Source organism: Ambystoma mexicanum, chromosome 4q (assembly GCF_040938575.1).
Source record: "Ambystoma mexicanum isolate Mex_15411 chromosome 4q, UKY_AmexF1_1, whole genome shotgun sequence".
Classification (NCBI taxonomy): Eukaryota; Metazoa; Chordata; class Amphibia; order Caudata; family Ambystomatidae; genus Ambystoma; species Ambystoma mexicanum.
This window is the reverse complement of record NC_090928.1, coordinates 77,347,403-77,363,433: the sequence shown is the minus strand read 5'-3', so window position 1 is coordinate 77,363,433 and position 16,031 is coordinate 77,347,403.

The window sequence follows — 16,031 nt, the reverse complement described above, 5'->3', positions numbered from 1 at the left end:
AAAACGGAAACACAACTACTTTCCATTGCACAACTCCACCTTTAATAAGGTTGTGATTCAAGGTCCCCTGACTTTTCCTGCAGGAGGTGTCATAACTGAGTCATGCGCCATTTTCTACAGAATCTACTCTCTGTGGCCCATATATAACTATCCCCTGTAATCTGGGAAGAAAGGAAAATGTAGATTGATACACAATAGATTCAAACAGGATTCCTTGAGATTTATTCAGCACACCTCCATATCACCAATGACACTTCCTGCCCGGGCCCAATACGTTGTAGACTCCAAACACGCTGCTGGGACGTTTATTATTGCGTTGCCTCTGCTCCCTTTTCAGGTGTCTGAGAACCAATCTGTAAAGTGGCCCAGATGTGGTTAACGTGTCTTTCAAATCCTGGGCACAGATGGCCCACTGCAGACACATTGCGGGTAATAGTGATATAGAGGCAGTGGAAATAAACATTTGCTCACAATTTGGCTTTCGTTCTTGAACTTAAATAACATTGCTGGTCTGTCTCTAATATCTTGGAATGTAAGAGGCTCCTCGCCCTCCAGGCTGATGCCTCCCTTTTTGCCTTTTTGAAAACTCTTTCTTTCATTTTGCTGCAAGAAACCTGGTTAGTTAGTTTTCCAGTGTTTGACGGGTACTCTTTTGTAGCTGTTCCCACCATTCAAGGTTGAAGGGGGCCCCTAGTGGTGGGGTGGGGGGCTCTTAGTTGCGATGCGCAATAAGTTAGGTTACTGCATCACAGGATGTTTGGTTCTTTTTAAGGTAATCTTAGTGGTCTTTATCAATGTGAAGAACGTTAGTTCGTTTAGAAATATTTTATTGTTGAACATTTATAGGAACCCCCTAACAGACCTAAATTGTCTCCTACAGAAAGTAAATTCCCTACTAGAAGACTTGTTCATTTCCCACCCTGGAGGACAGGTGATTGTGAGTGGGAATTTTAATGTTGATTGTAGTGCCTCCACCAGTGCCACTCCTGATATGGACCATCACCTAAATGATATGATATGATAGTTTATTTATATAGCGCCTATACACAATGTGTTTCAAAGCGCTTCAAGGCAAAGGAGGGAAAAAGGGAAAATACAATGACATTCTTACAGGCCATGAACAGTAAGGATGTGAAATTAACTATCGTACTTGGCCTGACGACATTTCAGATAGTGCAAGATCTAAGACATAGATAAGAAAGGGAGGGGGAGAGCAGCAAGGAAATGGAAACAGACAGGCGACTACCGTACTAGGCCTGATGACATTTGTGGTAGAGCCGGAGAAAAACAAGAGGGAGAGGGGTGCAGAAAGGTAGGGGAGGAACAAAACAAGCGACTATCATACTAGGCCTGACAACATTTCACATAGTGCTAGAGGGGGCGGTGGGGAGGAAAAAAACAGTAAGGAGAGGGGGGAGGAGACAGATGAGGTTGCTATCATACTAGGTCCAGGGACAATTCTGATAGAGTAAGTGCATAGAAGAAAGTAAGGGGAGGAGATAGGAAAAGGGAGAAGGGAAAGGAGGAGAGAACCGAGAGTTAGCAGTCAAAGGAGTGGAGAAGCAAGAGGGGAGAGTGAATACAATTACAGAAGTCAGTAGTAACACAATGTTGCAAGCCAGGATACAAGATGAAGATGGGAACAGCATGATTCAGGGCCACCATGAGTACAAGATGCAAAGGAAGTCCAGCATGAGAGTTGAGAAAGGGTGACGCACCGTGAATCAATGAATAGAAAATTCCCTGCAGAAAGGTTTTGCAGGGAAGGATATGACGTAGAACTCTGAAGAGTTGAGGTCTTTTTGTGCTGAATGATATGTTAGAGGAAAAGGGTGCGGGTCAGCCGACATGGCATGGCAGGGATTGTTCATCCGTTATAGATGACATCTTTGTTACTCAGGCCCTCTACGAGTCCTCTAATAAATTCAGCATAGTCCTAAGTGTCTCCAGTGACCACTGTATGTTAACTACGCACTTTACCCAACCAGGCCTGAACTATGTATTGTCAACAAAACCCCTCACGCTATCAGTGAATATGAATTGCAATAGACTTAGTTGGTATGAGGGAAACATCCAGAAATGTCCCAAAATTTCAGGAAATGCCCCTACAAATCTAAGTTTTTGTTATTCTCAACCTCATTTTTCAAACGGAATATCAAGCTCACAATGTGGTCTGCATTTAAGAATAACTCTAGGAGACTGACAAAGAAAAACCACCCGCATAGGTTTGATGTGCAAGCTCGCCAAATGAAAAGAACTGTGCACCAAATGATACAATGGTTAACGAAGTCTCCTTTAGGAATGAATGTTCCCTCTGTAAAGATCGAGCTTATAAAACAGAATTGGAAAACCATTTGAAAGGAAATAGACACAGGCGGTACCAACAGGATGGAGAAGGGATGCTGGTCACTTTAAACAGGAAAAATCCCAGAGCTAAATCAGTCAGTGGTACAAAGCAACCCGATCTCTGAAGAAGCCTGGACTGCTCATTTATTGGAGCTTATTGGGGACAGTCTAAATTTAGCCAGCTCAGTGGCTTCTGTAAATCTGTAAATGATTGGTCTTTGGTCTTCACAATAGAGGACAATAGAGGACATTGCAAGGTGCATTAATAAGGCTTGTGCCTCTCATGCAAGTGGACCAAACCATCTGGCCAATAACATTTTAAAAAAATGATGTTTGGCTATGGGCCCGTATCTAATTTATTTTATTTCGAGACATTATGACTACCAGATCCTTTCCTCCATCCTGGAAAATGTCTCACATCATCCCCATATATGAAAAGGGTGACAAAGCCTCCCCTTTAAATCATCGCCCTATAACACTGTTGGAGGCAGATTCCAAAACCTTTGCCGCCTTGATCCAAGAGAAGATAGAGGATTGGTGTAGGTCATCGAATGTACTACATATGCCCCAAATTGGTCTCCGGAAACAAATGGGTACATATTGCAGAGCTTCCTAATGTTGTATATGTGCAGACGTTGGCCTGGAGGGATGATGCCCTGCCCGTATACGCTGCCTCTATGGATTTGTACCTAGTTTGTGACCTAGTGGATCAGGCAATTTTATGGAATAAGTTAAATAATCTGTGCTGCCCTGATGGCCTATTCAAAATTCTTGTTTACCTACATGAAGGAACGTCTGTGCAGGTTTGTGTAAACAACGAGGGAACTATGTCAACCCCAATTCCAACTTGTAAAGGCCTTAGTTAGGGATTTATCCTGGCCATGTGTCTTTTTAATCTTTATGTTTCAGATATTGGAGGGTGCCTCACTAGGGCCTCTTTTGTCATGCTGAAAATTGGGAATGTCTCCATTTCATGGCTGGCCTACGCTGATGATTTTGTACTCTGTGATCGCACCCCAGTAGATCTGCAGAGACTTATTGATGCTTTTACCCAGTTTATTAGTGAAAATAAGCTAAAGATTAACCCAAAGAAGATGGAAGTTCTAACATTTTGTACGCGGAAAAAGAAAACAACATATTCTTGGTACATAAATAAATCCAAACTTGTGCTTTGTGATAGTATGCTTTATTTAGGTTATCCAATTTTCACTCACCCATCTAAGGTCTGTTATAGAAACTATCTTTATCAAAAAGCAACCCAGCTAGCTGTACAAATGTGTAATGCCGATAGTTGGAAAAAATTCTCTCAGGGAAAGGTTGTCGTGAAACTGACCTACGGTGTGGAAACTTTTCCTGATTGGCTGATTCATGAGCTGCACTCTATGAAGCTGAGCTGTGGTGGAGAGTTCTATACTTTCTACTACGCAGTACCTCTATTTTAGCGATTCGCTTTGAATTAGGTATGCAATCTTCAGAAAGCATTGTACGGTGGAAACAATTGGTATTATATAGGAAAATTCATACTGTACATACACAGCAATTTTATGCCAAATTTAGCTGAGAGCCAATGACAGCTAAACTACTCAAACCTGCTTTGACCTGATATGTCACACTGTACATTACTGTATATTACCAGCCTATGACTTTGCATGAACATGCACATTGGCCTCCTTGTTCCTGACCTTCCTTGTACATACCTGCATATTGTAACATTGTTGATGTCTGTACTTTTTTTTTCCCTACCTTCATGTACTTGCAACTAGTTGAGCATATCTGTAACCAAGCTCAGCATATCTCTGTATTTTTTCCTCCCTTCGTATATTTGTAACCAAGTTGAGCATATCCTTGTCTGCATGCGCCCTGATGCCCCAGGGTATGACGCGCCATATAAATAATAAAATAAACTAAACTAAACTAGGAACGTAGAAGGGCACACAAATGATGTTATGAATGGTTTTTTTTACCCACTGTACACAATTGCTATCCTCTTTAGATTTTACTTTTGGAAATTCTAACCACCGATCCTAATAAGGTGAAGAAAATGTTACAGCTGAACGATTGTTTTATAACTAGAGAATTCTTTGCTAAGTCTACATTTTATAAGCATCTGTGTCTTCATCATAAATGCATGGGTACCACCGAAATGTATCTGAGATTGTTTCCCGCAAAAAACTATGAAATTAGAAATGATGTCCTGCCCTTTCGCATGAATCTTACAAAAGAGATCATTTTGATCAGAAATCAAAAATCATGTGAATCATCAGCATGTAGTCATTGCCATGATAGCAATGAAAAGGAAACTTTTTGTCATTACTTATAATGTGCCAGGCACTTCTGGTAGATCGTATTTCCCGTTTCAAAAAATGTACATCTAACATTGCATGGGTGCAACCTGACTTTTTCTGGTTGAATATACTTTAAGGGAAATCAATGACTTTGAAGCTAGCAGTTTTAAGATTTTTGAAAAATGTATCCAATTAGTATGATTAATTTTAGTTTTCTATTCTTAGAACGTTGTTTACAGTAATACTGAATTTTGAATTTTAATTTCATTTTGCTATTCATTCTATTTTTATACTTGATTGGATCTGTATATGTGATGAGTTTTCCTAAAATCATAAAGTTTTGTAATGAAAATTTTGTGAAGGTGTATTTTAAAACAAAAACAAATGAATAAAATAAAAAATAAAAACTAGATTGAAGCCAGATGCAATTTGGAGGGAAGAGAGAGGATAGATATGGTTATTTAGGTATTACAGATCATTCAGCAAAGGGGAGGACAAGCCATGGGACTGTCAGAAAAACATATATGAAAAAATGTGTGCCTGCGTGAATGTGAGCATAAGTGTATGATAATGTGCGCGTTTAAATTATTTATTATGGAATCTGCCTGCTTTTTGCTGTTGCTAAAAGGAGCCATATTCCATAGGAAGTCATTGGTTTTATACCAGCCCGAAAATCTCATGGTGGTGTAAAACCAAGCTGTTTTTTAATGTGGAGGGCAAACCGGAGGTGGAGACGTATCTCTTGTTCCATCCCTGCCCTCTGCTTAAAAAACATGAAACTCCCAGTGGAGCGTGAATAAAGGCATTAAAATAGGCGTATCACTTTAGCACATCCATTTACGTCCTGGGGTATCCCAAATGAGCCCCTAGGTGTTTAACTGAAGAGGAATGATCGCCTTGCTGCGTCTAAGTACAGCAATTTAAAGGTAACTTGTGGGTAGGTCAATTTGAAAACATTTGGAGATCCAAAGATGCCCCCTCCAGTGTCTTTCTCACAGATAAGTTGAGGCCCTTTGTTGGGGGGAGTGAGTTTAAAGGACACACCAGAATTCCACAGTGATTGTGAAGTTAGTATGAAAGCACATATTTAAAAAAATCTGCCGACAACCACCAAGGTTTGGGCCATTTGTTTTAGTGCGATAGACCGATGGAATGTGTCTTTGGCCCTCATTACGACCCTTGCGGAAAGGGGAAAACGATGGCGGAAATGCAATACCGCCATCGAAAAGCGCTCGGTGCGACTATGACCCGTCACCGCAAAGTACGAAGCCATTAGCGACACCGTAGTGAACGCCAACGCTAACTGCACTAAGCACGCGCGCGCGCACCATGCCAAACCGCAAACACCACCATGGTGCAACGGTACGCCAATTCCGACCCTAGCGGACATGTACCTAACGCCATCAGGCATGGCGGAATGGACCATTCCGCCATGGCGAGAAATACGGCATCGTGAACCAACCGTAAATGGCCCACTGAGTGCCTGTACTCCACTCCCTGGCCACATTGCACAACTCCTGGCAGGCGCAATGTACTCACACCATGCAACCAGTGAAATCTACAATTCACCCATGCATGCCAACGTAGAAATGCATGCAGGTGTTCAAAGTGCCCCGTGAGTGGGCATCCATGTACGGCATGTCACCATAGCCGTACTGATGCAGCACAGGCATGTGAAGGTACAAGACATCAAAATGGAAATCAAGAACACATGACACAAAACAACAGTAGTCCCCCATCGCTTGCCACCAGCGCAAGGCAACATCCAAAACAGCATCCTGAGGGGGATTGCACCAGCCCTGTACTCTTGCCAGTAAACAAACCAACCATCAGCAGAAGCATGTACCACACAAGTTGGCAGGGTGACTGAGCAGCCAGGCACATCCCAAGAGGGGCCGATGGGAGCTGCAGGGCACAGATGGCATGAATACAGAAGCTATTCCAATGGACATGACCCCAGTCCCCCTCCAACAAACGCACGCAAACACAGGCACCTGTGACCAGCCACATTCTGAACATCCCATCATACCATCAATCGACCTGGCTGACAGGCACCAGTCGGCCAAAAGCCAATCCCCCGCCCCTGAACAGCACATCATGTAAACAGTCACAATGGCAGCCCCTATCCGTGACCACACTGTGCTACGTAGGCAAAAGCGGCCAGTACTGTACCACACAACTCAACTCAGAAGGCGGAACACAATGCAGATCATCTCGCAATACATACCGCCACAAATCGAAAATCGCCACATCACCTGCAAAGAATAACGCAACACGCCAAATATCGGAATACAATTTAAATGCACATCCAAATGACAAAGGCCTCACAGCAATTTGTAAAATAACACCAAAACATCCATCATCACCGAGGGCTGCATCTGCAATAATTGACCAGCTTCCACTTGTGTGACGCCCTGTACCATCATGGCACACAGGGCCAACATCAACGTTCCAAAAGGCAACATGGAAGCGGCAAGAACCGCAGGTCCGTCCCATGAGGCAGGCACTAGTCCAGCTGAAAGGCCGAAATGTTGCACCTAGCCACCAGAACAGCGTAAGGGCATGTGGCCCATTGGCGATCGTCCCATAAGATCGTAATGGTGCTCCACTGATTCACCCGAAGCTGGAGGTGTCGAGAGTAAAAGCCATCTGGAGGAGTGGCGTACAGATGGCATCTGCAATAGGGCAGGAGATACCTGTCACCAAAATGAAACACAAATTAACCGATTGCACTACAGGACACATGATGCATCACTATCTTCATTCAACACACCAAATCCACACCCATATGCATGCTAGCCCACTCCAAAGGAAAATACACACCCCTAAATCAGTATCGATACATAACGAAACCAATCGAGGTTAATACACCATTGGCAACGTCGGTTACTGTGCATGCGTCCGTCAAGATAGAACCCATGACATGGGATTAGTAACGTGCCTAGACACAAGTGTATGAAGGCGCGTCGAGACAGGGAGGATCCGACAAGGGCAGATAGACGTAAGTCCCACTATGGCAGCCTTGCATCACATAGCGCAGGGGAAGGGGATTGAATCAAAAAACACATGTACATGGCAGACCCTAAATGGAATCATCTGTCCATGCATCCATTCATCATTCCCTCATCCCGCAATGAAAACGCATGTACATTCACTCACATAATATGTGAAACTTCCATCGCGTCTGTGCGTAATGCAGTCTGCAAAAACCACTGTGCTCCTGGCCGGATCTGTAGTGTCGTGAAGCTAGATGGACTTGGGAACGTCCTGCCTTATCGTCCACTACGCTATTGCGCATCCCATTCAATTCATGTCATTCATTGCTTGCTCGTTATGGGCCCTGTCCCAAGGACATTCAACAATAGAACGTTACATTTCCAGCCAGACCTGTGGGCGTCTCCTCACCGCTACTTCGCAACCAAAAATGCTGGCCTTCGAATTCCTCACTTGCAACATTACGTCGAAAAGGCTTCTGTGAACGCTTGCATTCACAATTACATCAATGTAGTGCGGCTGTGTGTCATAATGCTAACTGGCTGCAATCACAAATGGGACGCCACGCCCGTCGGTGAAGTACGATACTGTGCTGCATGAGGGTCGGCCATCGATCGAGCCCTACATACCACTGACTCTTCACAGGTATGTAAGCGGCTGCAATCATAGCATGTGTAACAATGGGAGCATAGCATGAAAATCAGTCAAAGTACATCACACTGCCATCGGGATTCGATACATGATTCCAATCCCAAGATGCCATGCGGCCAAATGCAGCCTTACGTGCGGGACGTGCTCGGCCAGAAGGGATTGCATCTGCCACAGATTCATTCAATCAGCACAGGTGGAGGCCATACAGGCCGACAGCACATATATAGCAGACCCAAACCCCGCCCACAACCACTCCCACTCCAAAATGCTACCGGCAGGACTAGCGATGTTGGGCCTGGGGCACCAGATAGCACTGCAAGTGCTACAACTACAAGAAGACGACGAACAACAACAGGTACAACAACCGGGCGCACAGGGGAGACGGAGGAGAAGGAGGAGGAGGAGGGCAAGGCAGGGTCAGCAAGGCCCACAAGCACTGCCACTACCAACACGCAGGCGGCCCGCAATCCCACGCCTCCGAGCTGATCCGTTCAACCTCACTGCTGAGCAGATCCACACCCTCTACCGTTTGGACCGGGACACCATAATCGCCATTGTGGACATGACACATGCTGACCTCGTGAGCATGATAGATAGCCCAACCGCCATCCCACCCCTACTGAAGGTGGTGTCTGTACTCCACTTCCTGGCCACAGGCACCTACCAGCACACAGTGGGACAGTTGCATGGCATTTCACAGCCACTGTTCTCACGGACACTCTCCCAAGTGCACGATGCCCTCCTGAAGCACGCCGACGACCACATCACACTACCACGCACGTACCAGGAAATTACCAACGCAAAGGTGGGATTCCATGCACTTGGCGGCATCCCGGGTTGCATTGGTGCCATCGACTGCACCCATGTTGAATTGGTTGTCCCACATGCCATGGAGGTCCAGTACCGCAACCGGAAACAATTTCATTCAATCAATGTGCAAATGGTGTGTGACTCCAACAAGATCTTTACGCATTGTTGTGCCAGATTTCCAGGATCTACCCATGATTCTATGGTCCTGAGGAACACAAGAATACCACGCTACATGGAGCGACACGCAGGGCACAGATCCTGGCTACTCGGTGAGTCTCATTCCATGCATGACATCGTGGCCCATTTGATGCGTCAATGACCTTGCAGGAGGGGGGGGGGGCTACTTAGCACTATCATTCCACTGACACCCTTTATTCGTCCCATACAGGTGATGCCGGGTATCCACTGAAGAGATGGCTCCTTACACCAATCCGGAACCCACAGAACCAGCATGAGGAGGACTACAACCATGCCCACTCACGTAGCCGTGTGGTCATTGAACAGGCATTCGGCCTACTGAAGGCTCGTTTCCGCAGCCTCAGCAGGTCTGGCGGGGCACTCATGTACAGCCATGAGAGGGTTTCTAAGATGGTCATGGCATGTGTCATGCTGCACAACATGTGCATACGTAGGAATGTGCCCATGCCCCCTGACGCTGTACTGCATGCACCTGAAGATGATGATGATGAGGGTGGGGATGTGGAGGCACCCCAAGGAGTCCATGAGGCACAGGATGCACGTGCAATCCGACAGAGCATCATAGATGCATGCTTCTAGCAACCACGCATGGTGCCTATTACACGGAAAGGGGACCTGTGGCACTGTGTGTGTGTAGTACAGGCACATAGTGGACTGTACGCCTATGAAGGCCTCGTACGCAAATATCAATGTCCACACATGTCATTGGATGATAATGAAGTGCTGTATTGTTAATGTGATTTGATTCATACACCCTATGGACCCGCCACCCAGTGAAGCCCAACACACCCCCTCCACCCTACTTCCTCCCCCCCCAACACCAGTGTCCAAATATGCATGCTGCCCGTGGGTAGACGCTATTGCAAGCCCCCTCTACGGGTATCAGGGGCACCCCTGCCCGTGGAGCGCAGGTTCCTGCCAGATCTGCGTTGGGGGCTGCCCTGGACGGAACTTGCCACGGATGACGTCTCTGCCTGCTCGCGTCCATGCATGTCTCTGAGGGTTTGTGAGAGCTCCGAGAGCACACGGCGCACAGCAGCAAGTTCAGCACAAACGTCTTTGGACGTCGCATTCAGTTCCCCCCTCAGGCTCTCGGTGCTTTTCTCCATTTGTGCTCTCAGGCTCTCGGTGCTTCTCTCCATTTCTCCCCTGAGGCTCTCACTACTTTTCTCTATTTGTGCCCTGAGTGTCTCGGTGGATGTTTCCATGGCTGCCCTGGAACCCCCGCATTCATTCGCATGGTCCTTGAGTAGCGTGGACACTTCCTGCTGTTGCTCGATCAGCAGGTCGAGGGACTGTTGCCTCTGCTGGGCCATGGACATTTGCGGTGGTGTGACAGGGGGGCTGCTCAACACATGTTGCCTTGGCACAGGACTTGTGGGGGTTGGCCAGTCGTCGTCTTCTGGGTGCCCCTGCGTGGTTTCGTCATGGTGTAGGGGATGGGACATGCAGGGGGATTGGGAAAGGTCATGGATGGTACCTACGTCGCCAGCACTGTTTTCCGTGTCGGAGCATGCTGGCATGACAGCTGTGTCACCTATGGTGCTGCTACCACCAGAGGCAGTGCCATCAGATACGTTCTTTGGGGGGACCTGTGGTGCTGGGGTTGTGGACTTGCTGGCTGCTGGGGTGCCTGTTGCAGTCCCCTCCAGTGTGCTGGCACTTGATTCCTGCTGCTGCCGTGTCTTGATCCTTGCACCTGAGGTGGAGGCTCTTGGGACGTTGGTCCTGGCCCTCTTTGCAGGCGTGCTGGTAGGGGTGTCCTGCAGCTCGTCGTTGGTATCGGACCCTGTGGTGGAGTAAAGAGGGGCGAGCGTTAGTTATGGGTCTGTGGGATTTGGAATGGCAACGTATCAAATGCATTGGGGTGGTACATGAGGGTGATTTGGGACTGGGCCTTGGAGGTGGTCTCATTTTCGTGTGGGTTGAGGATGCATTCATTTGGCTGCCTGCAGTTAGGGGGTGCATGCTGCACATGTAGGGGTTGTTTATGGCATCTTGATAAATTTGTTTATTCATTCTGACTTTTAGAGGGCGCTGTCAGGGCAAAGTATGTATTGCACTATGGGGTCACATGGTACTGCACATGTTCGTGGTTTGTGGATTTCGCATTGTTTCTCTTGGCCAACCTACCTGATTCTCCGGATGTCGGCACTCCTTTCTCCATCCCTCCGACTCCCTCTATGCTCTCCATTCCTATGGTGGAGGCGCAGATCTCCTCCCAGGGGGTCAACTTGATGGGCGACTCTGATCCCCCCCCGGTAGCTGTGGCGATGTTCCTGTTCGCAGAAAGTATGCTGCGTACGCGGATCCGCAGGTCGTCCCACCGCTTGCGACATTGCTGTGGCGTGCGGGGTGTTGTCCCCACCGCACTTACGCGCTGTGCCACAAGGGCCCATATGGCCTTCTTGTTGGCAAGGGCCGTCCTGGTCATTTGACTGGAGAAGACGACGGCGGCATTTTCCTGCAGGGTCTCGGTCAGCACGGTCAGTTCCTCTCGGGAGAAGTGGACCTGCCGCTTGCGATCACACGCTTTCTTGGCTACCTTTCCCATATTTATTTTTTTAACTGGGGTTGCGAACGGGTTGGGATGTGTGTCAGGGTCGGATTTTTTATGGTTGTGTTGGGATTCGGATTTTATAGTTGTGCGGCGTGCTGTTTCCCGTTCCGGCCACATGCTTTTACTTCCGTTTCCGTATATTTACGGTGCCCGTAATTTGCGGTGGCCGCTCATTACGGTGCCCGCTCATTACGGTGACCGCTAAGATGGGTGGCGGTATTGCACCTGGTGCAGCGTACGGCGGCGGTAAGGGCCGTTTTGGGGTCATTTCCGCCATCGCAGCCTTTCGGATTCCGCCATGGCGTAATGCTCGTGCCCGATGGGTCGTAATTAGCCGCACTTTGCTCCTTCGTGCAATGGCGGAAACGCTATTTACGCTGTTGCGGTCCGGTCAGTCGATTTCCGCAAGGGTCGTAATGAGGGCCTTTGTGTGGAATATGTGTGAACGGCTTGCAAGAAAGATTTTGTTTCTGTGCCTATGCACGCAGTTGTCTTTACATGACTGTTAGATTCCAATCTCATCAGTACAGATAATACCTCCACTTTGCCCCTATTAACTTTCTCTCTTTCAGGGATTATCAATATTTGGTTTTGGTTTCGGATTTTCAGAACCAGACAATGTTATTATTCATACTGAAGCAGGCAACTATGAGTCATTTACAAATAAATTACTTCTAACACACAAATATGTTTGCCTGTCTTTGAAAAGAGGCTCGGCACTCAAATTTGTATTTGAGTTTTTGGATTTGCTCTCCAGCCACTAGGAGGAGCTGTACCAGCAGCCAGCTTTGCATGCACTCATGGCCTATTCTGCCAGGACAATGTCCTTAATGGGCATTTCAAGAAAAAATGAAGGCAGTGCCTATTTTCACTCACACTTGGAACAAGAAAGGCACATTTAAAAAATGATGGCCGTATATCACAATGGGTGTAAAGAATGGAGGGGATATCTATACTTCTGCCCTCTATACGGTTGGGGTAGAGGCACAGAGGCTCGATGGGCTCCATCACAAGGATCATCTGGCCAGGAGTCCAGTCCACTTCTGAGGCCTTAATGTCATGCCAGTACTTATTGACTTGCCTTAGGATTTGCTGATGCCTGGTGCCATCCTCCTTCTCTTCTGAGGCCTAACACATAGTTGCACACTTGCTTGTCAGGACCTGGAGGGTGGCTTCCAAACCTTCTCTTACTAAGACCAGGTTGCCTCTCACTGGAAGTCCAAATAGCAGCTCAAAGGGGCTGAAACCAACACCCTCTTGAAGCACCTCTCTATAGGCATGTAGTAGGCATGGTAGGAGGAGATGCCATTTCCTCCGTAGGGACTCTTCCAAAGCACCCAACATGGCTTTAATAGTTTTGTTAAACCTCTTAACCAAACCATTGGTCTGAGGGTGGTAGGATGTAGAGAATGTGTAAGTTACCCCACATTCCTTCCACATACCTTGCATGTAGCTAGACATGAAGTCGGTTCCTCTGTTGTAAATCGCCTCTTTACGAAAGCCAACTCTGGTGAAAATGAACAGGTGAACCTTTGCAACCACCTTGGCTGTTATGGTCAGAAGGGGAAATACCTGGTTGCATGATCTACCAGAAAGAGGATGAACCTGTGTCCACATGATGTTGGAGGATCTAGGGGACCAACAATGTTGATGCCCACCCTCTGAAATGGTTCACCAACCACTGGCAAAGGTTGTAGTGGAGTAATGCCACTCCCTCCAGTCTTGCCAGACAACTGACAAGTGGAGCAGGTCTTACAGTGGGCTTCCACTTCTACTTCCATGCTGGGCCAATAGAAGTGCGCTGAGAGCCTTTGCTTGGTTTTCTTAGTGCTAAAATGACCAGCTAAATAAGGGCCTCTCATGTGCCAACTGCAAAAGGAAGGCCCTGTATATCTTGGGTACAACCAACTTCTTGAATGCACCAGGTTCAGGCTCAGTGGGCTCACTGTAAAGGAGCTCACCCTCCCAACAAATCTTAAAATACCTAGGCATTTCATCTTGTTTTTGCAGACCATCAAGAGAGGGGCACTCTCTCTGACCCTTTCACAATTCCACCCTAGAGGGCCCACCTTCAGCCAAACAAGCACTGGAGGACAGGGTGATCCTCTGGGGTGAGTACCTTTCCATGAGGAGGGTCCTCAGATCTTCTCCCTTTAGAAGTCAAGTCTATGGTCACCACTGGGCATAGTCCCTCAGGAACTTGGGCCCCAGTGGGTACTGCTGAAGCAGCAGGAAGAGAAGGCACCCCATTCACAGAGGTGGTTGTCTTACTCTTCCTCTATGCCTTGGGTTTCCCCTTTGGCCTGGGTATGAATATCAGTCAGACCCTGCTTGACCTGTGACCGAGTGACTGCAGCAACAATCAGGGGTAACCCATAAGAAATCAACCCCATCTCAACTAACTTATTACCCAACAGGATGTTGGCAGGCACATTGTCCTGAACCAGGACAGGAAGCTGTGCGGTCTTATCCTCTGGCCTGAGCAGGGTTCTGTCCTCCACTTTCATGCTAGCCCCAGTGTCTCTCAAACCAGTGGAAGGCTGGCCATCAATGAGGACACATCTCACAAATCTGTGAGTATTCTTTGGGATAGTAACCAGTACTTCTGAGTACTGGTCCCAGAGCCCAGGCCCCAAGGGACACTAAGGAGATCTCTACAGGAGCACCAAATGTGATTCCTGGAGAGGAGGGCAGGACATGGCCTCCCCTCTGGCATAGGGTAAGAGTATGGCTGGCTGTCAGCCTGGACACTGAGTGCCTTACTCTTGCACTTAGGGTCACCCTTCTTGTGGTCCTGGGCCCCGCACTCCGCGGGGAACTAAATTGGATCACAGGTAACCTGTTTTGCAGCAGGTGAACCACCGCTCTTACTCCCACCCCCATGGGACTTATCCCCACTAGATTTTTGGACCTTAGAGGGAGAATGTTTAGGTTTATTACAATGCTGCTGCATCTTGGGCTACTCAACCTTCTGATCGGTTCCTTTTCCACTCTGATCCTTATGGGAAACCCTGTGGGAGACCCACGTGTCAGCCCATTTGGCCAATTTAAAGGGGTCTAAGATATTCTGGTCAGCAATGTACTGACATAGCTCTGGTGAACAAGCCTCTAAACATGCTAAAGCAATAGGAGTTTGGACAATTCAACACAAGACTTCACTTTGTAACCATCAACCCATCCCATCATATTCAAATGTGCAGCACTCACCCAATCAATCCAATACATATCCTCTCTCTTTTTATAATCACTGAACCTCTTAAGGTACTGGATGTCTTCCAGAGCAGCTTTCATACACTCATACTGAACTCTTTCTTCTACACTCAGTTTCAGAATGCAGTCATAACCAGTCTGAGGTACTCTTCTTAACAAGCACCTAGCCAAAATCTCTATGGTCAACATCATGGATACCTTAAGCCATCTCAAATGTTTTGATCCATTGGAGAATATCATAACCCTCCAAATATACCAATCAATTCTTTCATAAATGTGGTAGCAGGAGACCTGACACTCTCAACTGGTCTAGCTGAGGTTTCCACCTTAGCCTTCTCCAGCTGGAGTTTTTGACATTGAGTGTCTCTGTTTTTAAGTTCAAGGTCTTAGGGGGTCATTACAAGGTTGGTGGTAAGGGGTTAACAGCACCAGAAAAGGTGCCAGTACTGTTAACCCCTTACTGCCGCATTACGAGATCCTTTAGCGCGTCTCGCTAAGGGTGGCTGGTTTTACCAGGTGCCCTTAGTGGGAGCCGCTAAGGGACCAGCATGCTAACAAGAGATGCCATAGTACCTACAAAATGTACTCATGTGAACAGATAAAAATGTTTATGCACAAAAACGCTTTGCATGCTCAGGATAAAGAATAGGTTTAGTTGTGGCTATTCCTTTGTCAGCACTGCTCAGAGACACTACAGAAAGTGTTAAATGCCATTGGGGAAATAAATGTTTATTACAAAAAACAAGTATCCCTAATCAATGATGTGGTTTTTTAAATGGAATAATTGCAACTGAAAGGAATGTGTCAGAAAACATGCCAATAGGAGTTCACGCACCAATTTAATGGAGTAATTCAAGGGCCAGGAGAAAATGCCTCTCATGATTTATGTAAGGATGATATTTGCTTCAGAATAACTGCACCACAGAATATGATGATCTGAATTCCTGGGCCTCTGCTTGCTATCCACATTATGTTGT